Genomic DNA, 26,489 nt, shown 5'->3' on the forward strand with positions numbered 1-26,489 from the left:
GTACACCAATGGCTTCTTCCCATGCGGCCTATGTAAGGTTGCCTTAATTTAACCAAGGCCAAAACATTCAAACATTCTGATGGTTTTAGGACGGGTAAGAGAGCATATCATTACATTTGAGCAGCATAAACCAATGTAAAGTTCATGAAAAGAAACACAGCCCATCCGGCCTAACGGCAAACAAAATAAGAAAATAGTCCAGCAAAGTCCTTGCACCGGCCGGGGTCCAGCCACTCTGGGTTAGCAAAAAAACACTCAGTTCAGGGTTAGCAGGAACAAACACATGCTCCTCTCTCTGGAGCTGGCCTCCAGATACTGACCACCTCCTGAGTCATACTGCTGGCTTTTTATAGCCCCTAAACCACGCCCTGGAGTGGAGATAGGGTGAATAGCTTCCCTCCCAGCACTTAGCTATCCACCTATAAAGCATGACCTTGTAACTCTGGCTATTAACCCTCTCTGCACCTAATATGCAGGAGAAATCTCCATGTTTTACATCACTGAAGCAAAAAGTCTCAAAGACACGTATCTTCCCTCCAGTACTCTGCCAGTGACTTTGTCACAGCAGATAACCCATATGTGGACAGAAACTACTGTTTGGGAATACAGCAGGGCTTGGAAGGGAAAGAGCAGAATTCGACTTTTGGAGTACAATTTTTGCTAGAATAGATTGCAGATGCCTTGTCACATTAGGAGAACCATTGAGGTACCAAAGCATCAGAGACTTTAACAATGTGACCCCATTTTGGAAACTACGCCTCTTGAGGAACTCATTTACTGATGTGTTGAGCATTTTAAACCCATGGATGATTCTTGAAGTTGTATAACACTGGGTTGTAGAAATGAAAAATTACATTTTTTCCACTAAAATTTTATTCCGCTAAAATTGGCAGAGTTCTCCCATAAGTGACCTCATTTTACAAACTACGCCTCTCAATAAATTCAACTAGGAGTCCAGTGATCATATTGACATTACAGGTGTTTGACAGAATTTTGTACTATTGAGCAGTGAAGAAAAAATAAATAAAAATCATAGAATCATAGAATGGTAGAGTTGGAGGGGACCTCCTGGGTCATCTGGTCCAACCCCCTGCTCAAAGCAGGATTCACTAAATCATCTCAGACAGATTTCTGTCCAGCCTCTGTTTGAAGACGTCCATTGCAGGGGAACTCACCACCTCTCGTGGCAGCCTGTTCCACTCATTAATCACCCTAACTGTCAAAAAGTTTTTTCTAATATCTAATCTGTGTCTCTTCCCATTTAGTTTCATCCCATTGCTTCTAGTCTTTCCTTGTGCAAATGAGAATAAAGATGATCCTTCTACAATGTGACAGCCCTTGACATATTTGTAGACAGCTATTAAGTCTCCTCTCAGTCTTCTTTTTTCCAAGCTAAACATTCCCAAATCCTGCAACCGTTCCTCATAGGACATGGTTTGCAGACCAGTCACCATTCTGGTCGCTCTTCTCTGAACTTGCTCCAGTTTGTCTATGTCTTTTTTAAAATGTGGTGCCCAAAACTGTACACAGTATTCCAGATGAGGTCTGACCAAAGAGGAGTAAAGACCGATAATGACTTCACGTGATCTAGACTGTATGCTTCTGTTAATACATCCCAGAATTGTATTTGCCTTTTTTGCTGCTGCATCACACTGTTGACTCATGTTCAGTCTATGATCTATTAGTATACCTAAGTCTTTTTCACATGTACTGTTGCTTAGCTTTATTCCTCCCATTCTGTATATGCTTTTTTCATTTTTATTGCCCAGATGTAGTACTTTGCATTTTTCCCTGTTAAAAACCATTCTGTTGGTTGCTGCCCACTGCTCTAGTTTATTTAGGTCTTTTTGAATCCTCTCTCTCTCTTCTCTAGTATTAGCTATCCCTCCTAGCTGTGTGTCATCAGCAAATTTAATCAGTTTACCCTCAATTCCTTCATCTAAATCATTCATAAAGATGTTGAACAATACAGGTCCCAGGACGGAGCCCTGTGGTACCCCACTTGAGACATTCATCCAGCTGGATGTGAAGCCATTTACAACCACCCTTTGAGTCCGATCACTAAGCCAGTTATGAATCCACCTAACAGTTGCCTGGTCCATTGCATACTTGGTCATTTTTTCAATAAAGATGGTGTGAGATACTTTGTCAAATGCTTTGCTGAAGTCAAGATATACTATATCTACAGCATTTCCCTGATCCACCCAGTCAGTGATTCTGTCATAGAAGGAAATTAAGTTAGTCTGACATGACTTGTTAGTTACAAACCCATGCTGACTCTGGTTAATCACTTCATTCTTATCCAGGTACTTACATACATGTTGTTTAATAATTTGTTCAAAGATCTTTCCTGGTATAGAAGTCAGACTCACCGGCCTATAGTTCCCTGGGTCCACTAAATGTTTCCACTAAATGTTTCCACTAAAATGTTCTTTTAGCCTCAAGTTTTTAATAAGAGAAAATGGACCACATAATATGTTACACAATTTCTCCTGAGTACTGCAATACCCCATATGTGGTCAGAAACTGCTTTTCAGCCACAGTACAAAGCTCAGATGGGAACGAGTGGCATATTGGAGTTCAGATTTTACTGAATAGTTTGTGGATGATATGTCACATTGGCAGAGCCCCTGAGGTGCCAGAACAGCAGAACCCCTCCATTAGTGACCCCATTTTACAAACTACACCCTTCAGTGAATTCATCTAGGGTGCAGTGAGCATATTGACACCATAGCTGTTTCACACAATTTCATACAATTGGGCAGTGAAGAAAAAAATAATTACATTTTACCACTGCAAGGAATATTGTTTTAGACCCAGATTTTACATTTTCACAAGGGAAAATAGGTAAAAATGGCCAAACAATTTGTTACACAATTTCCCATGAGTGTAGCAATACCCTATATGTGGCTTTACGGTACTATGTGGTAACACGGCAGGGCTTAGCAAGGAAGATGCACTATTTGACTTTTGGAGTGCAGACTTTCCTAGTATAGTTTTGTGAATTACATTTACTCAGCCCCCGAGTGCCAAAATTGCAAAAACTCCCTTAAGTGGAAATTTCCATTTTGGATATTACACCCCTCTAGGAATTCATGGGTGTAGTGACGATTTTGACTCAATGGATGTTTTCTAGAAACAAGCATGCAGTGGATGCTGCAGAGATAAAATTGCAAATATGCCATTGTAGTGCATAACACATTGTGTTCAGCTTGTGCTATTCTAGAAACGTACCCCGTAAATTAAATGGGCTCTCCTTGCTACAGTAATGCCAAACATGTTTTACCCCAACTTTTTTAAAACATGCATATTTTATGAGGTAGACATTTGCATTTACATTTCTAGAATTTTGGAAATTTTCTTTTGTTTAAAAAAAAAACCCCCAAAACATAACCGTTTAAAAGCAAAAGAATTACAAAAAGATGTCGCTGGTGGCAAGAAGCACATCAACTCAGACATTACTGCCATTTGTAGCTTAGCTCAAGTGGTGTGTGCTTGTTCTGTACTCTGTGTTCCTGTATTTGATCTTTGCTGTCTGACCTTGGTCCGTGTGTTTGACCATACGTTTGTCTTGCCCCTTTGTCTTGATCTGTTACCTTCCTGAAATTCTGACCTTGGACTATGACCTGACTACGCCTTTGCCTTACCCCTTTGTTTATGCCGAGCTCTCTTGGTATCTGACCCCGGACTTCTTGACTGCCCTGCCTCATGGCTTGTCGGTGAGTAGTGATTAGGGTCACACTTTCTATCCCTATCTGTAATGATGAACTGTGCCCTTCAAACACCTTTCCCTAGGCTATAAAGCCATAAAGTGGCCTCTGCTTTCTGTGCCAGATTCATCATTTATAGTGGGGCTGGGATAGTTCCCCTGGATTTGGAGTTGTTGAACAAGTGATATAATAGTTGCAAGGCATTATGCTGAAGCCTGCTCTCTGGGGCAATGTGTGAAAATGCACAAGGCATCAGCACGAATCAGAGCAAAAATTTGCTGAACCTACAAGTTTCATGAAATTCAACTCAAATTCAATTGACAGCAGATCAATTCGATCATATCTATTCAGCATTGCTAGTGATCATCATTTTCATGAAAATGTTTAAGGTAAAGAAAGGTACCGAGGTTGGTCTTCTCATTAATAATCATAATGTTACAAAATGGACACAATTAATATATTTAAAGAAAAAGTGCAGAAGTTGCTCTTAGCAATCAGTTTGGGTCTAGATCTCATGAATTTTATTGCTCGACAATTTTACTCGGGTTTAGTACATGGAGATTATTAGAGATAGGAAGGTGGTATCAACAAGTAAAAGAAAAAAATAAGCGTGCAAAGTTCACAAATGGTGTAAGAAGCCTAGATGCAAGAAATGTTGATGTTACAGCTGAGTGAATTAGGAGGATAGTGAATTAGAGAAAAGTGTCATGATAGAAACTGTCAATGGAAAACAGTTGGATCCATCCTGAGCGCACATATTGTGTGGGAGGACTTTTCTCTCAATCTTTAAATTATACGTATGACTAAGAAAACTGGCTAATCTTTGCAATGTTTCAGTGCTATAAATGAAGCTGAAATTATGTGGTTGTTGGAGTTTCAAATAACATTTTATGAATGTTACCAGCAAATTCTGGAAAAGAAAAGGGTCTTCAATTTGATTGCAATGTTTTGGAAAATAAAATCTTTCAAATATAATCATGAGAAAATATGCACTAAACCGTTCTAGGAAATGAAAAGAATAAAATGAATAGGCTTGTGTGAAATCATCCTTTATGGATGCTGTTTGTTTAGTCATTCAGACAATAAGAACATCCAGTGTCCTTTTAGATTTACGGAATAGAATTTGAACAAAAGTGTTTAACAATAACCTTTCTTGAAATACAGCAAATGTTAACTGGGAAGTCATATAGGACTAAGACACTGCTCAGTTCAATGGCGTGCGCCAAGCTAGAAGCTGTATGGCTCAGGTTACACAAGGCTTTAGGCTGGATCTTTCAACCTGACTCTTATTTCCACCAGGATAAGCCGTTCCTCTCTCCCTGCAGTAAGGGTATGTTCACAAAGAGTTTTTCATATGGATTTCACTGAATTCTGCTACCAAATCAACATGAAAAAACTCTTCAAATGTTCTTTGAATATGGTTCCCTTTGATATCAATGGTAAAACATGCCTATGTTGCATATGGTGCTGTTTTAAAAAAACACTCCAAATTTAACCACTGACTCATCAGAAAAAAAATACCTGATGCACGATAAAAATGTGTCAAAGTACTTTTCAAAAAAAGGCACCAAAATAATGTTATTTCTAAGCATTTTTGTAACATAGATTCAGTCAGTCTCTGCAGCAAACATCGGAATCAGCAGCTCTGTCACTGATATCTATCATTGGCCGCCATTACATAAGAGCAATGTGATGGGACTCTACACCACCAGATCGAGGCGTAAAAAGGAATCAAGAGTGCATATATAAATAAATATATATAATGTACTGTATATATAAAAATATATGTATACACGGTAGATGTAAATTAGATTTACTGACTGCACAGTGTCAGGGCCGGTCATCAGACCAATTGCAAGGCTAGTTTGATGGCTAATGAGGATGTAAGGTACCCTGTTTAAACTTCCCAGTGTCCATCTGTCGTTGCCACATATAACTGTAATAGTATGATTCTCCTATACTCTTGATACCTGACTTGATACCGGCCTAAGTTATACCTGAACTTGGCCTTGGACTGAATAAACCCATCTTTTTGGACTCTATATTCTCTCTGTTTTTTGACCCAGCTACTTGATTATTCCTGCCAACTCTCTACACCAGCCAGCTGCTAACTCAGTGGATACAAATTAGGGGCCTTCTCTGTGGAGCCCACATCCCTTCATAGGTGAGAAGGGGTGAAGGCCAAAGCATTTCCTGGGACCTGCTAAGCACAGTGCCAAAACTGTCTGTGAAAGCCCTGTTGTCATATAATAGCATATTGAATAGTAGCAACCAAGAAACATTTGAAACAAATCCTGAACAATCTCTTGGAATGAAGCACATTAGTAATGTAACCGTATGGCTATAAGAACAATTGTCATTTATTGTACATACAGTATATTGCTCCTTTACAATCGCTGTCATCAGACCAGGTAATTTCTCATATATTCCATTCAATGTAAATCTGTTTTATATTATTACAACTACATATTTTACAAATGTACTTCCCTTCATGAATGTGAATATTAGCTATTCCTTAACACATTGTTACTGAAAGGTAAATCTACTCCTAAATTTTAACTAGACCAAGCTCACAATTTTCTGATCATAGGTATGTAGAGAAAAGCATATTTTCGAAATTCCAATTCGCTGGCTACATTTTTTCCAAAAATTCACTGTGTGGCAAATAGGTTTGAGTGAATCTTAATACTGGAAAGGTAGTAATTGCTTGGAAAATACATGTGTGGGAGAGGAGAAAGAACCCAACTGACCATAGGAGCTTACACTCTACAGTGGACAGAGAGAGAGAGAGGACCCCACTGACCAAATGAGTTTATACTCTACAGGGAGGGAGAGAGAGCTTACATATGAGAAGATAGAGCGAGCGAGAGAGAGGACCTCACTGAGCATAAGAGCTTACACTCTATAGGAGAATGAGCGAGAACCCTGCTGACCATAAGATTTTACACTACAGAAGATAGAGGCATTATGAAGAAGCTTGTGTGGCCACACAGAATTATGTTTGCCTGCTCTCTGAAGTGACAGCAGTGTGGGAAATAGTGCCAGGCAAGTTTTTTTTTTTTTATTCTATTTGAATTTGCATTAAATCGTCAATTTCAGGAAATTCATCGTGAACTCGATCCTTCACGGATTGATTGTTCATTTCTAGTATTTAACATTTCAATTTTGATTCTAAGATTGTGTTTTATAATGTTGTTATTTTATTGCACATTATAAATCTTAGTTTTTGAGTTTTGTACAAATTTTAGTTCCAATTTACAAAACAAATTACAGAAGATCTGTCTATAGTGTCCTTCCAAAGTTCATACTGCATAAAATAAGAGCCACGTTATCTCTGATATATAAACCTACATGTTTTATTCTTCCCATGATACTAAAGATAAGTACTGTAGTCCATGGATTTATTTAATGTTCCCTTATGATGTTTCAAACTGCAAAAATAACCACTGACCTAAGGATTTACAGCCAGTTAATGTCCAACTTGTGTCCCTGGGCACTTTTAAGAGGTTGGTTTACTATTGAGGTGAGGACATTTTGTAGCTTTTTATTTTGGCTCCAAAATTGATCAGTATATAACTTCTCATACTTAGTGTTCTATCTTTATATTACAAGTAGTTAGTTATTTAGACTTCTTATCAATGTTAGAACATTTGTCAGCTGTTTTAGAGTTAAAGGGGTTGGCTCACTATAACAACTTGTATATAACAAACCCGACTGAATCACCCAACTTGTAAACTCTAGGTGCTAAATGTTCACGTTGCAAAAAAGCATACACTATCAAGTAAAAGTCTAAGGGTGCATTTACAATGCACGATTATCATGAACGAGCGTTAAGGGTCATTTCCCTATAATCCTTCATTATAAACAGGCTATGAAATAGTAAACTGTTCATTCGTTGGGGAAAATGATCTTTCGGCCTAATTAAAAGATTATTGTTCTCGGCAGCACATGTGCTGCCGAGAACAATGACGGACTGAACGCATAGAACAATCAATTACTGATCATCCTGTGCACATATTACATGTGGTCTGCCTGTCTAAACAGACTATTAAACTAGCGCCAGTTGGCAGGCATGTAGCCGATCGGCAGTTGTTTAATGCTTCCGGCCAGGTTGTTTCAACCCCACTTAAGAACTATATATACAATGGCAGCACACATTAGAAATTATCATTCAAAATACAATTTTATTAAGACTCAAACACAAACACAAAGAAACAATATGAATGGATAAAACACTTCAAAAATCACTAATGTGCTATACACAACACTTGAACTGGATCATCTTGATAAATGGCCATTACTACCTTCTCTCTCGTAGCAAGGTTCCCCGCCGAGTACAAAAAATAAGCACCACATAGCAGAAAGTGCAATTATGTAGTGTAACAGAGCATACGAATATAATACAACTAATAGCATACCAATAGCTAGAATAATGTAACATCTAACAGCAGGCAACACAGTGTAAATGTGCCAGGATTAAACATCATATGAAAACAAAGAGAATCTTGGAGAATAGGCATTAGGTTTCTGATCGCTGGGGCTTTACCTGCTGGGACCTCAACAGAGAAATGGGCTCTGAGAGTCCCCAGTTTGAATGAAGCAATGATTGAGCATGCTCACTAACCCTCTGTTCATTACCCATGGGAGTGACTGAGATAGCTGAGTATAGTACAGTATGTTGACAGAATTAACTCCCAAAGATTTTGTACATCTATGTCGTTAATAATTAAGGAGTTAGACTAGGAAGAAAATAGGTTTGTATTTGCTTATCTGAGTTTCATGACAACACTAGAGAGTAAGAAGTTGTGGATATTTTGTAATTAGAATCTCTCAGTACAGGCTTTAGGCCAATAATTGCCGAACGAGCATTTTTAGGAATGTTCATTCTTGAATATCAGTCCATCTAGACAGGTCGGCAATCACACAATGAACAAGCAAAATACTTCATCACCAGGTGCAATGATTTTGTGCAGTATAGGGTCAGAATGGTCATATGATCTGTCCCCATCACTGTTTGGGCGGCCTATGTAAATAGGCCAGTAAATGACCGCCAATCAACTTGTGTGTAGCCTATCGGCGGTCATTTAACAGTTTGGATTGGTCTGTCTAAATGGGCCATAACAGTTAGCTATCATATTGCAACATACAGTGCCTACAAGTAGTATTCAACCCCCTGCAGATTTAGCTGGTTTGATAAGATGCAAATAAGTTAGAGCCTTCAAACTGCAAACGAGAGTAGGTTTTATGAACAGAAGCATAAATCTTACAAACCAAAAAGTTATGTTGCTCAGTTGAATTTTATTAAATTTTAAACATAAAAGTGTGGGTCAATTATTATACAACCCCTATGTTTAATATTTTGTGGAATAACCCTTGTTTGCAATTACAGCTAATAATCGTCTTTTATAAGACCTGATCAGGCCGGCACAGGTCTGTGGAGTTATCTTGGCCCACTCCTCCATGCAGATCTTCTCCAAGTTATCTAGGTTCTTTGGGTGTCTCATGTGGACTTTATTCTTGAGCTCCTTCCACAAGTTTTCAATTGGGTTAAGGTCAGGAGACTGACTAGGCCACTCCAACACCTTGACTTTTCCCCTCTTGAACCAGGCCTTGGTTTTCTTGGCTGTGTGCTTTGGGTCATTGTCTTGTTGGAAGATGAAATTACGACCCATCTTAAGATCCTTGATGGAGGAGCGGAGGTTCTTGGCCAAAATCTCCAGGTAGGCCGTGCTATCCATCTTCCCATGGATGCGGACCAGATGGCCAGGCCCCTTGGCAGAGAAACAGCCCCACAGCATGATGCTGCCACCACCATGCTTGACTGTAGGGATGGTATTCTTGGGGTCGTATGCAGTGCCATCCAGTCTCCAAACGTCACGTGTGTGGTTGGCACCAAAGATCTCGATCTTGGTCTCATCAGACCATAGAACCATGAACCAGTCTGTCTCAGCGTCCTCCAAGTGATCATGAGCAAACTGTAGATGAGCCTTGACATGACGCTTTGAAAGTAAAGGTACCTTACGGGCTCGTCTGGAACGGAGACCATTGCGGTGGAGTACGTTACTTATGGTATTGACTGAAACCAATGTCCCCACTGCCATGAGATCTTCCCGGAGCTCCTTCCTTGTTGTCCTTGGGTTAGCCTTGACTCTTCGGACAAGCCTGGCCTCGGCACGGGAGGACACTTTCAAAGGCTGTCCTGGCCGTGGAAGGCTAACAGTAGTTCCATAAGCCTTCCACTTACGGATGATGCTCCCAACAATGGAGACAGGTAGGCCCAACTCCTTGGAAAGGGTTTTGTACCCCTTGCCAGCCGTGTGACCCTCCACGATCTTGTCTCTGATGGCCTTGGAATGCTCCTTTGTCTTTCCCATGTTGACCATGTCTGAGTGCTGTTCACAAGTTTGGGGAGGGTCTTAAATAGTCAGAAAAGGCTGGCAAAAGAGATCTTTAATCTACACATGTGAAGCTCATTATTCTTGGTGCCTGAACTACTTCTTAATACTTTTGGGGGACCAAACAGAATTCTTGTGGTTTGAGGGGTTGAATAATAAATGACACTCTGAATTAACTTTTAACGTTTTTTAAAAAAAAAAAAAAAAAAAAAAATTTGCTGCAGTGCATTTCCCACTTCCAGGCTGATCTACAGTACAAATGTCACAATGCCAAGTTAATTCCGCATGTGTCAACCAGCTAAATCTGCAGGGGGTTGAATACTACTTGTAGGCACTGTAACTGTAAGATATTGATAAAAACATCGAATCATTGAATGGTAGAGTTGGAAGGGACCTCCTGGTCCAACCCTCTGCTCAATGCAGGATTCACTAAATCATCTCAGACAGATATCTGTCCAGCCTCTGTTTGAAGACTTCCATTGAAGGATAACTCACCACCTCTCGTGGCAGCCTGTTCCACTCATTGATCACCCTCAGTGTCAATAAGATTTTTCTAATATCTAATCTGTATCTTCTCCCATTCAGTTTCATCCCATTGCTTCTAGTCTTTCTTTGGGAAAATGAGAATAAAGCTGATCCCTCTACAGTGTGACAGTTCTTGAGATATTTGTAGACAGCTATTACGTCTCCTCTCAGTCTTCTCTTTTGCAAGCTAAACATTCCCAATCATCTAACTGTTCCTCATAGGACATTGTTTGTAGACCGGTCACCATTCTCGTCGCTCTTCTCTGAACTTGTTCTGTTTCTTCATGTCTTTTTTAAAATGTGGTGCCCAGAACTGTACACAGTATTCCAGATGAGGTCTGACCAAAGAGGAGTAGAGTGGGATAATTACTTCACATGATCTAGACTGTATGCTTCTGCTAATGCAACCCAGAATTGTGTTTGCCTTTTTTGCTGCTGCATCACACTGTTGACTCATGTTCAGTCTGTGATCTATTAGTATATCCAAGTCTTTTTCACTTGTGCTGTTGCTTAGCCCTATTCTTCCCATTCTGTATATGCATTTCTCATTTTTCTTTCCCAGATGTAGGACTTTGCATTTCCCCCGTTAAAAAACATTCTGCTACTTGCTGCCCACAGTTCCAGTTTGTTTAGATCTTTTTTAATCTTCTCTCTCTCTCTCTTCTCTAGTATTAGCTATTCCTACTAGCTTTGTGTCATCAGCAAATATAATCAATTTACAAAATGGGGAGAACACCAAAAGAGACCCCTCTCTAACAAGCCATAAAACTTAGCTTTTACTTCATATTTGATTAAAGACGCCTAGGGGTATATAAAAAACTTTGTCTCTAATCAGCCTTTAGTATTTTATAGTGGTATTCGTATTTCTACATACACTTAGCGGCACCCCGGGGAGCCTTCATTCAAAAGGCAGAATAGGACAAATTGTACTAATAGCACAAGTCCCCCTAACATGTTTCACCGCATGTGCGGCGTTATCAGGGGATGGGACACTGGCAAAGTTTTTGATATACCCCTAGGTGTTTTTATCAAATATGAAATAAAAGCTAAGTTTTATGGCTTGTTAGAGAGGGGTCTCTTTTTGGGTTCTCCTCATTTTGTAATTACATTATCAATATACCCCTCCCAGGCCATTGTTTTCCTCACAGTTTATTATATATTAACAAATATAATCAGTTTACCCTCAATTCCTTCATCTAAATCATTGATAAAAATGTTGAACAACACAGGGCCCGGGACAGAGCCTTTTGGTACCCCACTTGAGACATTTTTCCAAATGGATGTACAACCGTTGATGACCACAAAATGCTATTAAATGAGACAAGAAGGTTTTGACTATAGCCCAGTCCACTTTTACCAACACATTGACCACAACACAACAGTGTACACATGTATTCAATATTATAACTAAAAATTCCAATTTTACATTAAAAGAAATCAATGTAAAAACGCAACTTGCTATTAAAACCTTTGACAGACTACGATTTACATCATTACCACTGGTGGCAACACAGATAGTATAGACATTTAATGACAGAGTAGCACAATATCATGTTTTGATCTTTTTTTAAAGCTGAACATTTCATGTCCCATATCTTAGGATATGACTAACTAAGAGCAACCTTATAAGTTCAGTGCAGACAATGTAAGTCTGATCTAAAAACATTTTACAGCGCACAGATTGCTTTTGTTCATTGCTTTTCTGATTTCCTAATTTAGCAACTTTATTCGTTTTTTTAGAGGTGCCCTAAATTTAACCTCTGATGTGTTCGCCAAGACGCTACTCTGAATTGATTTTTCCCTTTTAAATTTCTACCCAGCACTTGTAATCCACCCAAATGCATATGTGCTATATATTATTTGTACTGTTACCTCTGCAAGGCTGCCTGCTATGCATGTAAAATAATGCAGAGAGATCTCTCAGTAGGTGAGGATGTTTAGTGATAATGTCTCTTAACCAAGCAATTTTTCATCCAGGGTAAGATGTCTCATTTCTAAATCCGGCTTACTCCTGGAAATGAACCATTTGGCCGGTGTCTTAATCATTTATTGACTTTGCGACTGTTTTAGTAGGAGACTCTTTGTCACAAGTAGAGAGAGATGCATCACACAGTCTGGAGGAGTTCCAGTATCTATTGTACAATTAAATGTCTCTGACTAAGCGCTGGGCTAGGCAGAAAATGACAGAATTTCATACTGAAAAACAGCTCACGATAGCACTAAAGGCATATCTACATGGAAAACCATAGCGCTTAAGGATAATATGGATCAATATTGTTCAATCAACACCAATAATGTCATTGCTTTGAGGACTATAGGAAAGAAACTTGGTCATATATTCAAAATCGTGCTAAAAGTCTCTTTAGTGCTATACCTTACATATAAGAAAACTACATAGAGCTCAAGTGCAGGAGGAGGAGATAGGGGAGAGGAGGTATTCACCGATGGTGACAGTGGTTGGGCAGGAGGCACAGGTCCTTGGCGCTTGGTTGTCACAGTGGTATAGTGTTTTCATCCACAAAGGCTGCCTGGTTTGATGTCCCGGATTAAGGATAATCTGGTTGCAAGGGAGAGGAGACGTTTACGTGAATATTCAGTGTGCCCAACAGACTTCACTCAATCCAGAGATAGAAGAAATGGTTCTTTTTATTTATTGTGTAAATAAGAACCTGGACTGAAGATAAGGAAAATGTTAAAAATATGAATAAAAAAACAATAAGAGATATAAATATGGTTTCAGAAATGAAGTTTAGACCCTATGGAATGAGTGTTTATTGCATATCTAAAAGATCTCCCTTCTTATTAATGGGAACCTTACATGTCAAATAATGCTGTTAAACTGCAGATATAAGGTTAACCTGCAGGATAATAATAAAGTAAGGAACGTGCCTGGCTGCCATACTAGAATTGCGGCACCCTGGAGAAAATTCACTTTACGCTTTCCTGGAGCCACCATCTTTCAGTCATAGAGGCGTGGTGGCGCAGCCAGAGTCATCGCTCACTATACTGTGTGACTGACAGCCCAGTTCCCGGAAGCAATATAGTCAATTTTCTCCTGGGTGTCGCCTTTTCAGTACAGTGGTCAGGTACCTTCCTAACGCTATTAACCTGCAGATTAACCCTATATTTGCTGTGTTATCCATCCTGAAAGGTTTCCTTTAAGAATTGAAATCTATTGAGGATGTTTGGATTCATGGGATGAATGGAAATAATTTGTATAGGATTTTCGTCATTTTATGGTGTATTGTACAATAACATGAGACTCCATGCTTCATAAATGCACAATTGATATTGTATAGGTGAAGGTTCAGTCTTTGGTGCAGTTCTTATATAGTCCTGCCTATAATCTGCAGACCACAGTTGCATTCCAATAAATAGATATTATTGGAAGAAAAGTGTGGTGCTGTTTTATATTGAATGGAAAGCAATTTCGTCATGACTTATAGATTTGCGACATAGACATCTTTTTTTATAAACACTTATAGCTGCCGGCGATTTGTCTTGGTTTCTTATTGTCCTGTATATTTTGCTTTTGTGGTGTGGTTATCAATAGCTGGGGAGGAAGCTTTTTATTATAGGTGCCAATTGATAGATCATTTGGGGTATGGGTGGTAATAATGTTTTCTAAAGTAAATCAGTGGTTAGTATAGGCCAATGTTTCCTTATGATGCTATATATGGTTCTATGGCAGATGTAAAGGTGGTGATAAAAGTGGTGTTGTTTTTTTCCCATATTCCTTGTGCATTACTATTATTTTTCTTCTTTTGGTAATCAGATAGTCTTTGTTGTTCTCGTGCCTTCACTCATGGAAACATTTCTTAAGTAAATTCACTTGTTTGGTGAATCTGATATTCTCCATAAATTTACTCATCCTTTGGAACTGGTTATATAATATGTTTTATAATAATTTCTAATAGTGGCTGCTTTTAAAACCTAAAAAACGATTGACCTCTACAGGTTTGAGGTTTAGGTAATGAAATGTTCACCATGATTAGCAATTAACAAATCTAAGAATTAAAGGGGTATACCCATCTCTAAGATCCTATCCAATATGTAGTAGGTGTAATAATAATAATATTAGCAACTATATCCCATTAGAAATGTAATATAGTCCTTCTGATTTGCTATGTTGCTTACCCAATGTGCAGGGCATTGCAGTAGCTTAGGTATCCATGTTTACGACCACTAACAGCTAACCAACTGTCACTGTATGAGTGGTTGTAACCATGGATACCTAAGCCACTGCAATGCCCTGCACATGGGGTAAGCGACATAGCGAATAAGAAGAACTATACTACGTATCTAATTGAAGGTGTTTGCTATTATTATTATTATTATTATTATTACAACTACAACATATTGGGATAGTATCTTGGAGATGGGAATACCCCTTTAAATTATGGTTTTGTTAAAGTTAGGTGTGTATTATTTAGCAGAATTGCTAGCTCCTCTTTATTGTCCCAGATAAAAACTAAGTAATTTATTTAACTTTTATATAGGATTATATTATTTTGATACCTAGAGCCATGTATGTGTAATCTGTTCAAAAGATTCCACACAAAGATCAGCATATGAAGGCCCTACTTTCGTTCCCATTATGGTACCGTAGCACTAATGGTATATATGATCGCCATATTAAAAGTAGATCAGTTTTATACCAAAGACATAAATATGGATTAACTAAGCATAAATGAAACATAAATATATCAAAGTACATAAATTGTGAAGATATGGACCTTGACCTGCAATGTATAAGTGTTTTTTTAATTTTACTATTTGTTTTTACAGCAACTCTGAACAATAGAGGAAGCTCCAGTGCTAATAGTTAAAGGACTTGTCTCACCACAGAAACCCCCTTTCATATAAGAACCATTGTGGCAAAGAGCTCATGTCTGCTGATCTCATTTTGCAAGAGGAAGCCTCGGAGTTACAGGGTCCTCCAATTTTCAATCCATTTAAAGAGATAAGGTCATTATAGGCTTTCATGCTGTTAATACCGCAATTAATCGTCTGCATCTTGTGGCAAAATCAATCAGCAGGTGTTCAATTTCCCTGCTGTACTGCCACAATAGAAATGAAGCATTACATGATACCCAATAGAATCCATGGCCTGCTTATGTAATGGACAGATATTTTAAGTCCTCTAGAGTAAAGGCCCAGTCACACATAACGAGATCGCTAGCGAGATCGTTATTACGTCACGGTTTTGGGATCGCTGGAGAGTCGTTTCGTGATCGCTGGGGAGCTGTCAAACATGCAGAACTTACCAACGATTTCGGCCGCCCCAGCGATCTAACTAACGATCTCGGAGGTCGTTGGGATGCTTTCACACAGCAGCTATTTCAACGATCCACACCTTGATAGGGACTGTACTGTGTCACAAAGGCATGCATAAAATCACTTTTCCGCGCCCCCTCATCTCCGATTGGTGGACGCTACTGCCTTCTGATTGGGCGGCCTTGGTTTAACATCGCTACTGCGTCTCCGGTCAGACGGGAACACTGGTGTGTGCATTGTTCCTGTACAGATGTATGGATGTCCATATATTTATATGAATATATATATAGCAATGTAAATGGCCATTTATGTGTATGCATATTTGTATGTTTGAGAGTATGTATGTGTATATATAGTTATCTGTATACGTATGTGTATATGAGTGTGTGTGTATATATTTATGTACTTAAAAATATGTATGAGTACAAGGATGAATCTGTTTACATACGAGTACACGAATGTATATGCGTGTATGTATGTGTGTATGTATGTATGTATGTATCTGTATACGCATGTGCATACATATGTATATATATATATATATGGACTGCTTACTGCGGTGACTACTGCTACTACTGAAAGAATGAGAAACAAAGCTTTTGCATAGTAGAACACACAGTTTATTAGACACATCAGTACAGAAATGTCAGTAGTGTAGAAACATGAGTAGTTGCCCACTATAGGTTCTGATGCTGCCAAGGAACAGCACCAGGACCGTTAAAATACTGGCAGTAGTTGTCACGGCAGGTCTTCGCATCACGGGTGTTTCTGCCATGTCCCACTAGTTGAAGGCCTGCAATTGCAGGATCGTTTGCACGCCATTCACCGAGCTCCACTTCCCCATTGGCTAGGTCCACAGAGTCCACGAAGCCAGGCGGACAGTACCTAATTGCATCACGTCGACGAAGAAAGTTGTGAAGCGTGCAATAGGCCAAAACAACAGAGTCTATTGATTTAAGCTTCATGTTAATTGGCGTGTGAAAAACTCTGAAGCGGTTGGCCAGGACAGCGTGTCAGAAAACGTGCTGTGTGGGTGTGTGTGCACGAGACCCCTAAAATATCTGCCCATGCAAAAGCATACATATACAGATAGAAGCCAAGCCCTCCCTCCCTGAAGAGCAATGATAGCAGATAATTGGTAGATGTCCTATAAATGAATTAAAAATGGAAACTGATTTGAGACCCCAAACAAGACCTACCTCGCTAAAGATGTCTGATTTCTTCAAAGTGGAGTCACAGCCGGAGAATGCTGGTGGGATCCGAAAAACAAGGACGCAGTAGCGACCACCAATCGGGGACGAGGGGCGCGGAAAAGTCCAATTTATGCACGCCTACGTGTCTCAGTTCTGAATCGCTAACGAGGTTGTTGATAAGGTGTCAAATACAGCGATGCACACTGCCCAGAGGGAGCGCAACGACCCAGGAATGGTCCAGGAAGCTTTGTAACGATCAGCGATCTCACAGCAGGGGCCTGATCGTTGCTACCTGTCAGACATAACGAGATCACTAGCGAGATCGCTAGCGATCTCGTTATGTGTGACGGGGCCTTAAGTCTTTAAGATATATATAGAGAGCCAGATAAGAAAATGCTACATGCTACATTTTTCAATCTAACTTTTAAGTTTTGCAGTCGAAACCAGTCAATAAACCTGCTAACAATTGATGCAGTTTGGCACCAGTTGTGATCTGTCAAGGAGCAGGAAAATTGGTTCAAATGGCAGAGACATATGGAACCCAACCTCAATAATAGCCATATAAAAAGGGTTGTGCAGGCTTGGGACAAAAGTCTGCAGTCCTTCGATGTGACTGCAGACTTCTGACTTATTATAGCGCGTGGTCACTGGTGCGAGCGGGTGGTCATGTGACTGCAATTTGCATACTTGCGGTTACATGCCAACTAGACTCATCAGGCTTCTCTCAATTCCCTTCTATGGAGAAAAGGTGAATGTGACTAGTCAGCATGTGACTGCAAGTATGCAAATCGCATACATGCAGCCACGTGACCACCTACTCACAACGGAAATAAGGTGAAATCATGACATAGATGGACTACAGACTTGTTCCAAGCCTGGACAACCCCTTTAAAGTATACCAGTAGGTATCATCACCTTCATACTGTAGCAGTTGGTTCCACTACATAGATTTGCAAGTTTACTCTCTGTTTGGGATTGATAATATATGCAATGTGTGCTTGTTCACACATGCACTTACATGTATGTTAAGAAACCTGTTAACCAGCCCCCTTAAAAAAAATTCCTTATATATTTTAACATGCACTTCATTTTGTATAAACATTTTTAAACAGAGGGAACATATCATTAACATTTTGCACACAAAGGCCCTCAAAAATTAGAGGGACTATTGTGACTTCCTTTACAGTAGCTGTAAAAATTTTTGTAACCCTTTATGGACTGACACATATATTATTTTCTATATTTTAAAATAGAAATGTGGAGTGAATTTAAGAATATTAATTAAATGAGTAACATTTCACATGATTGATACATAAATGGTAATTATACTAGCTTCATATTAACGGATCATGCTCATAAAATGAAAGCTAGTGTTCCCAAAAGTAATAAATAATTTGATAATTGGCAAAAAGCAGGATAAGACAGTCATTTTGGCTACTTTGTTGTAAAGATTGAGGCAATAACTTCCATTAGCCATTAGTAATGTCCTGTGTCACTGCGCAAAAGACCTTGCAACCAAAATACTCATACACTTTCAGCACAGAGACCATCTGCTTTCGGCAGAGTTGTATGTCAAAGGTTTGGCAGTCTGACTTGTACGTGCGTCTGACGTATGGCTTGTCCCAAGGGGCTCAAGGGCATAGATTTTTAGAATAATATGGGCATGCTATTTTAGGTGTAATTCTGGCTGTGACATTATTGCCCTTTAGCCTACAGAATCCCTCATGATCCTTGTGCAGGGATTCAGTCAAATATGTATCAAGCCTAGATGCCAACTGATGCTTAACTTCCAAAAGATATTCAAACTTAATGTTAACTATTGATCATGTATCTGTACCCCAAGGTATATTACATTTTATGAATACCAAAACTGTACATACTGTGACCAATCCGTCAGTTATACAAGTTAGGTCGTTCTTCATTTCACAGCCAGGATCTATTTAAACATGAATTGTAATTTATCTTGAAACTTCACAAGGACATTTGACCACAGTGAAGAGCTGGAAATCTGTAGCAGGCACAGTGGTTTATAGATTATACTTGCACTCATAAACTATCTGTTCCATATTATGATCTATGCAATGGGATTATTCCATTTAATCGAAAACATGTTCTGTGATTTTGAGGCTATAAAATTGTGCAGGACACAGTAAATGGACATCTTCATGGTTGTCAAGCCACCTCATCAAAGTATTGAGTTTCTTTTTAGATGCCTGTGATGAAAACATTCCACCACCACAAGTCATCTGTGCTGTTGACTGAATACAGGGCAAGCTAAATCTACCTTTTGGCAAGGTGTTAAAAGTACAGCATAAGAAGTAAACCTGTGGTTGTCAACAGGTTAAAGTCACTTTCTAATTATACAATTCTGTTGGCATAAATAATTTTCAGAGCATTTCACTGAATGGTATTTAAAGTGGGTTAAAGGAGTTGTCCACTACTCAGTCAACTGTTTCTCAATTACTATATTCCCCCATGTAAAATCAAACAGCCTGTACTCACCTCCAGCGCCAGTGTCAGGTCTACCACTTTCTCCGGATGGTTGCTTTGTCCGAAAGAATTGAGAGTTGAAGAGGCCCATTAGCGGTTGCTTATTGGCTTCATGACTCCTATTACATAACAATGCCACGCGAGTCCCTACACCGACATCGCTGTAACAGTCCCGGCACCAGAGGTAAATACAGGCTGTTTTTATTTTACATTTGAGAAAATATTAATTGGGAAGGGTTAACTAAGTAATGGAGAACACCTAAAATCTTTTGTGTTATCCACTGGCCCTTCCAGGCCACTCACTAGGTGTAACACTTAGGCTTGCTGTACATGGTATCAGCACAAAGCCTGAGGAAGCAGCCACAATACATCCAGTTCTTGTTAGCAGAGAGTTTAGAGGATTTGTCGAGGATTTTCATAGTTGCGGTGTCCTTTGGATAGGTCATGATTATCAGATTGGCAGAAGTTAGACAGCCAGTGTGGAGACACGAGGGTCAGTGGGTGCTCTCGCCCGCTGGCCCGACTGTCTTTAAAAAGACTGCATGGACCAGGGCTCATCCAACTGAATGCCCGTACTCCTTCCCTGTGGGCATAATAGTACTTAGTCAACACAGGGAGAGGGTAAAACAGTGTGCCAATACTTTATTGAACCACCAACAGACAATAACATATGGAACAGTCCCAGCAAATACACAAGATGGTGCAAATTACAGAGTCTCACACTTCCGCTGACTCGCCAGGAATAGAGCAGCTGCGACATCGGGGCTTCCAGGTCAACTACCCCCACCAAGTGGCACCCCGCTTTTGGTGGGCACTCACATAGGGGAAGTAACAACAAGCTTAGGAAGCTGACAGTCCATTGAGGTACATGGCCAGGTGACCTGATTGTCCCAACTTGGCTTCTCCAAAAGTCTCCATGGAGCCAGGTGACCTGATTGTCCAAACCTGGCTTCTCCGAACATCTCCATGGTGCCAGGTGACCCGATGGTTCCAGCCTGACTTCTCCAGATGTCTCCAAACATCTGTCACGCAAGGTGTGGGAAAGACTAAGTGTAACACGAGGGAAAGAGGGGAAGGGAGCCCAGACACTAGGGAAAGGGGGAGTGAGGACCTCCTAGACTGGTCTGATATCACCCTGTCTCCCCTACCATCCTTATATTGGTTCCTCACCAACCGCCGCACAGGAACCTAAACCCTGAATTTCCCTAGAGCTTGACCTTGGATAGGGAAGGGGGGATGAGCACTAGTCAGTCCTCACTAACAACTAAAGAAAACAAGTGAGACAAACATGGGGGAAAGTAACTTAGCTTGAGCCGACTTCAGAGAGATTACACAACACGTCCTCCTAGCACCTGAGAGAAAGTAAGCAGACTGCAGTAGCTCCAAGCCTTCACAAAGGAAATTGTGAATATCAACAGCACCTCCCTGTAGCAAACATAAAGTATTTAAACACCCAGGCCTGGGTGTCAATTAGCAGGAGGGAGGTAGCCACTGGGTCCTAGAGTGAGACAGATCTAAGAAGGTGTCTGTAATGCCAAACAAAAAGATCTTCTGCAACCAACTGCAGGGCGACTGTCTGTCACATCTGACACACCCGTGACAGTACCCCCCCTCTACGAGTGGCCTCCGGACACTCAGGACCATGTTTCTCAGGATAAGAGGTGTGGAATGAATGAACCAACCTGGGAGCAATCACCTCTGATGCTGAAACCCATATCCTCTCTTCTGGACCATAACCGTTCCAGTGCACCAAGTATTGTAGGGAACGATGTTGGAAACGAGAATCTACAATCCTCGAAATCGGAAACTCCAGATTACCATCAACCATTATTGAGGGCAGCGGTAGGGGTGAGGGCTCAAGAGGTTCCACATATTTCTTGAGTAAGGATCTGTGGAAAACGTTGTGGACCTTAAGGGCCTGAGGAAGCTCAAGACGAAAAGTTGCTGTATTAATGACAGCGGTTATTAACCAATAAACCTAGGTCCCAGCTTCCAGGAAGGGACTTTCAACTTGATATTCATGGTAGACAACCACACAAAGTCATTCACATTCAGGTCTGGACCTGGCAAGAGTTTTCTGTCAGCCATATGTTTATAACTGTCACCCATGATCTTTAAATTACTCAGAACCCCCAGCCACACTGAGTAGAGTGACTAAGCAAAACGTTCCTCCTTAGGAACTCCCGAAGCTCCTCCCCCATTAAAGGTACCAAACTGTGGAGGGTAACCGTATGCACCAAAGAACGGTGACCTGCCAGTGGATTCTTGACGATGATTATTAATGGCACATTCTGCCAGCGGTAAGTAGGATGCCCAATCCTCCTGATTTTCGGAGATGAAACACCTGAGGTAGGTCTTCAAATTCTGATTGACGCACTCAGTCTGTCCATTTGACTGAGGGTGGAAGGCAGAGGAAAAGGACAGCTGCACCCCCAGTCGAGAACAAAATGCTTTCTTTAGCTTGGAAACAAACTGGTCCCCTGATCTGACACCACATCGGAATGAACCCCATGAAGCTTCACAATCTCATTTATAAACACCTGAGCAAGTGTCTTGGCATTTGGAAGTGCCTGTAATGCAACAAAGTGAGCCATTTTACTGAACCTATCTACAACCACCAAAACCACGGTAGGTCAGTAATAAAATCCATGGCCAAGTATGTCCATGGCCTGCTAGGGATAGGAAGCGGAAGAAGAGTGCCAGACAGACGGGTATGCGAAACGTTACAATGCGTGCAAATACTACAAGCAGATATGTGTTCAATCATATCCCGATGCAACCTCGGCCACCAAAAACGACGAGAGAGGAGGTCCACGGTTGCTTTACCACCTGGATGACCAGCAAGCACAGAGTGTGATGTTTCTTAATTACTTTGTGGAACAGATTAGATGTTACAAATAACTTTACTGAAGGACAGGAGGCAGGGGCGTCCCCCTGAGCCTCCAACACCTCACCCTACAGTTCAGGATGCAATGCCAAAATGACTACCCCTGTTTGTAATATCAGGGCAGGGTTCTCGTGGTCACCACCACCAGGGAAGCTCCGGGACAAAGCATCAGCCTTGACATTTTTGACCCCTGGACGAAAAATGACAGCAAAATTGAACCTAGTAAAAACAGGGACCATCTGGCTTGCCTAGGGTTGAGACATTTAGCTGATTGGAGATATGACAGGTTCTTATGGTCAGTAATAGGATGGACAGCCCCCTTCAACCAATGTCGCCATTCTTTGAACGCCAATTTGATCGCCAAAAGTTTCTTATTACCCACGTCATAATTTCTCTCAGTCGAAGACAATTTCTTCGAAAAGAAAGCGCATGGACGCCATTTACCAAGGGATGGACCTTGAGACAACACAACTCCAATCCCCACATCCGACGTATCAACTTCCACAATAAAGGGTTGGGAAACCTCAGGTTGACTGAATATAGGTGCCGTGGCAAAACAATTCTTTAAGGAAGAAAAAGCCTGGAGGAAGGCATCTGACCATTTGGAAAAATCAGACCCCTTCCTAGTCATGTCAGTAAGGGGTTTCACGATTACTGAGTCATTTTGGATGAATTTCCAGTAAAAATTAGAAGAAGCCCAGAAAACGTTATAGAGCCTTCAGGTTCTTGGGACGGTCCCAATCAAGGACTGCACGGATCTTCTCCGGATCCATCCGAAAAGCCAAAGATGACAACAAGTACCCAAAATCTGTACCTCCTGAATGGCGAAAACACATTTTTCTAGTTTGGCATATAGTTTGTTATCCCTTACTATCTGGAGCACCTGTTCAACATGCCCCCGATGTGTCTCAAAATCAGATGAGTAAACCAAAATATCGCCCAGATAGACCACCACAAACCTCTCCACCAAATGATGAAAAATATAATTTATGAAATGCTGGAACACCAGAGGTGCATTGGTCAAACCGAAAGGCATAACCAGACTCTTGAAATGCCCTTCAGGGATATTAAACGCTGTTTTCCATTCATCCCCTTCTCTGATTCTAACCAGATTGTAGACTCCCCTTAAATCCAACTTGGAGAATACCTTAACTCCCACAACCTGGCTGAACAAATCTGGAATCAGAGGGAGAGGGTATGGATCTTGGATGGTAATTTGATTTAATTCCCAGAAATCTAAACAGGGACGTAGGCCGCCATCTTATTTCTGCCGCCATGGCAGAAAATGAGGGCCTGATGTGTCTTTTCTCCAGACTTTCCACAATGAAATCCTTCATGGCTTGTCTCTCAGGGCCAGAAAGATTATACAGTCTGGACTTTGGTAGTTTAGCTCCGGAGGTCAGGTTAATAGGACAGTCATATGCACAATGAGGAGGCAAATCCTGACACCCTCTCTCAGAAAAAACGTCCTCAAAACCAGACAGAAAAGCAGGTAGTATTTCCATAGAGACTGTAGCAAGGGAAATATCTTAACAGTTCTCATGGCAGTAATCTCCCCATTCAATGATCTCCCCTGCTTGCCAATCCACCAATGGATTATGTTTCACCAACCAGACAAGACCCAAAACAATTGGGGTGGGAAGACCATCCGGGATATAGCAAGGGATTATTTCACAATGAACCGACCCCACCCTCAGTTTTACATTATGTACCATCTGAGTTAATGATTTCTGTGCAAGTGGCAAATATGGGAATAGACTTAGCTAAAGTACAGCAAGCAAGACCATGAGTTTTCACAAACTCAGCACCAACCATGCTGACTCCAGCTCCACTGTCAACAAACAGACATTTTCTCATTTTTGCTCTCTAGCACCACCTCTGCTGTCAGGACAAACCAGGAACTGCAGGTGGGCAATAAATGCACCCCTTGCTTGTCCATCGCCAGACTACCAAGGGTTAATCGAGTTTCCTTTTGCTTAGGAATCGAAGGACAGACCCCAATAAAATGTCCCTTATTCCCACAAGAAAAACATACGCCTTGTTTCTTGGGAATTTCTGGGGAAATGTATGATGCAGAGGCACCCCCTAACTGCATGGGTTCCTCCACCTTCCCCAGTACTGGTTCACCGCCAGACCGCTTCCCCAGCAGAGGTACATAACCCCGACAAGAAGGCCCCGGAGAAGGTGGTCTCCCCCGCCTATCCCGAAGGGGTCTATCAATATATATAGCTAACGACATGGCAGCCTCCAAAGACTCAGGGGTTTCATATACTGCCAAAGCATCTTTCAACCTTTCAGTAAGACCCTCACAAAATTGGCTTCTAAGGGCTGAGTCATTCAATTTAGAATCTGTTGTCCATCTACGGAATTCCGAACTGTACGTCTCCACTGACCGGTTCCCCTGCTGAAGCCAACGTAGCCTAGACTCAGCCAAGGTGACTCGGTCAGGGTCATCATAAATGAGGGTCAGGGCCCCCAAAAAAACCTCCACAGACTGGAGACAAACTGAATCCTGCGATAAAGAAAAAGCACAAGACTGTAGATCTCCCTGCACCAGTGAGATCACAATTCTCACGCGTTGCTCCTCACTTCTGGAGGAGTAAGGACAAAGTTTAAAGTATAGTTTGCAGGCCTCCTTGAACACAAAAACTTGTCCCTACCTCCTGAAAACCTGTCAGGGAGGGCAACCTTGGGTTCAGGCTGGACAAGCCTACCTGCAGAGACCCCCAGCAACCAGTAGCCACTGATGCTGTTGCTGAACCTCACACCGGAGGTCATTCACCTCCAGAGACAGACCATGCAGCCACTCTGCAAGCTCTGCAACTGAACCCATACCAAGGAAAAAAAAATAAAACATGCCCGAAAAAAAAAAAAAACAACACACAAATAAACCCAAGTTTCAGTTTTTCTTTTCTTTGTTTTTTTTCTAGATGTGCATGGATGTTGATAATGTCACGCAAGATGTGGGAAAGACTAAGTGCAGGGAAGAGGGGAAGGGGGCCCAGACACTAGGGAAAGGGAAAGTGGAGATCTCCTAGGCTGATCTGATATCACCTTGTCTCCCCTATCATCCCTATAATGGTTAATCACCAATCGCTGCACAGGAACCTAAACTCTGTATTTCCCTAGAGCTTGGCCCTGGATAGAAAAGGGGGGGAGCACTAGTCAGTCCCCACTAACAACTAAAGACAACAAGGGAGACAAACATGGGGGAAAGTAATTTAGCTTGAGCTGACTTCAGAGAGATTACACAACACGTCCTCCTAGCACCTGAGAGAAAGTAAGCAGACTGCAGTAGCTCCAAGCCTTCACAAGGGAACATGTGAATATCAGCGGCACCTCCCTGTAGCAAACATAAAGTATTTAAACAACCAGACCTGGGTGTCAATTAGCAGGAGGGAGGTAGCCTCTGGGTTCTAGAGTGAGACAGATCTAAGAAGGTGTCTGTAATGCCAAACGAAGAGATCTTCTGCAACCAACTGCAGGGCGACTGTCTGTCACATCTGACACACCCGTGACAACGACTCCATGGGTTCAGTAAGGTCAATGGAGCCGATCTGTCTCCCTCCAGCTGGAACCGTGGTCCCTTAAGCTGGCGTCCTGTAAAGTGTCTTAAATCTGTATTCCTCCAGTTAGAGCCATGCTACTCTGGCTGCTGTACTGTAGAGACTCTACAGAAGGATATAGGTTGCTTTTTATACCCACATATGTCCTTCAGGTCATCAGCCATGGGACAGAGGGAAGGTGGGATGAGGTCAACTCTCATTGTTTGAGTATTCAATCAATCTGCATAGTTTGTCCATCAATGTTTACAGGTCAACAAGCTGCATGGACTGATACAATGGGTAATCATTCAACATTTTAGCAAACATCAATTGTTCAGTTACCCTGCGTCCCTGTCTTCCATAGCTAAACATCAATTCAAGAGTCAACATTCAAGCTCATATGAACATTGGTCTATGTCTACTGATATACTGAAAAATATGTCTGGCATAATTAAGAATAAATGCTG

Source organism: Phyllobates terribilis, unplaced genomic scaffold (assembly GCF_046119375.1).
Source record: "Phyllobates terribilis strain yellow unplaced genomic scaffold, ASM4611937v1 Scaffold_1__5_contigs__length_1240528914, whole genome shotgun sequence".
Taxonomy (NCBI): Eukaryota; Metazoa; Chordata; class Amphibia; order Anura; family Dendrobatidae; genus Phyllobates; species Phyllobates terribilis.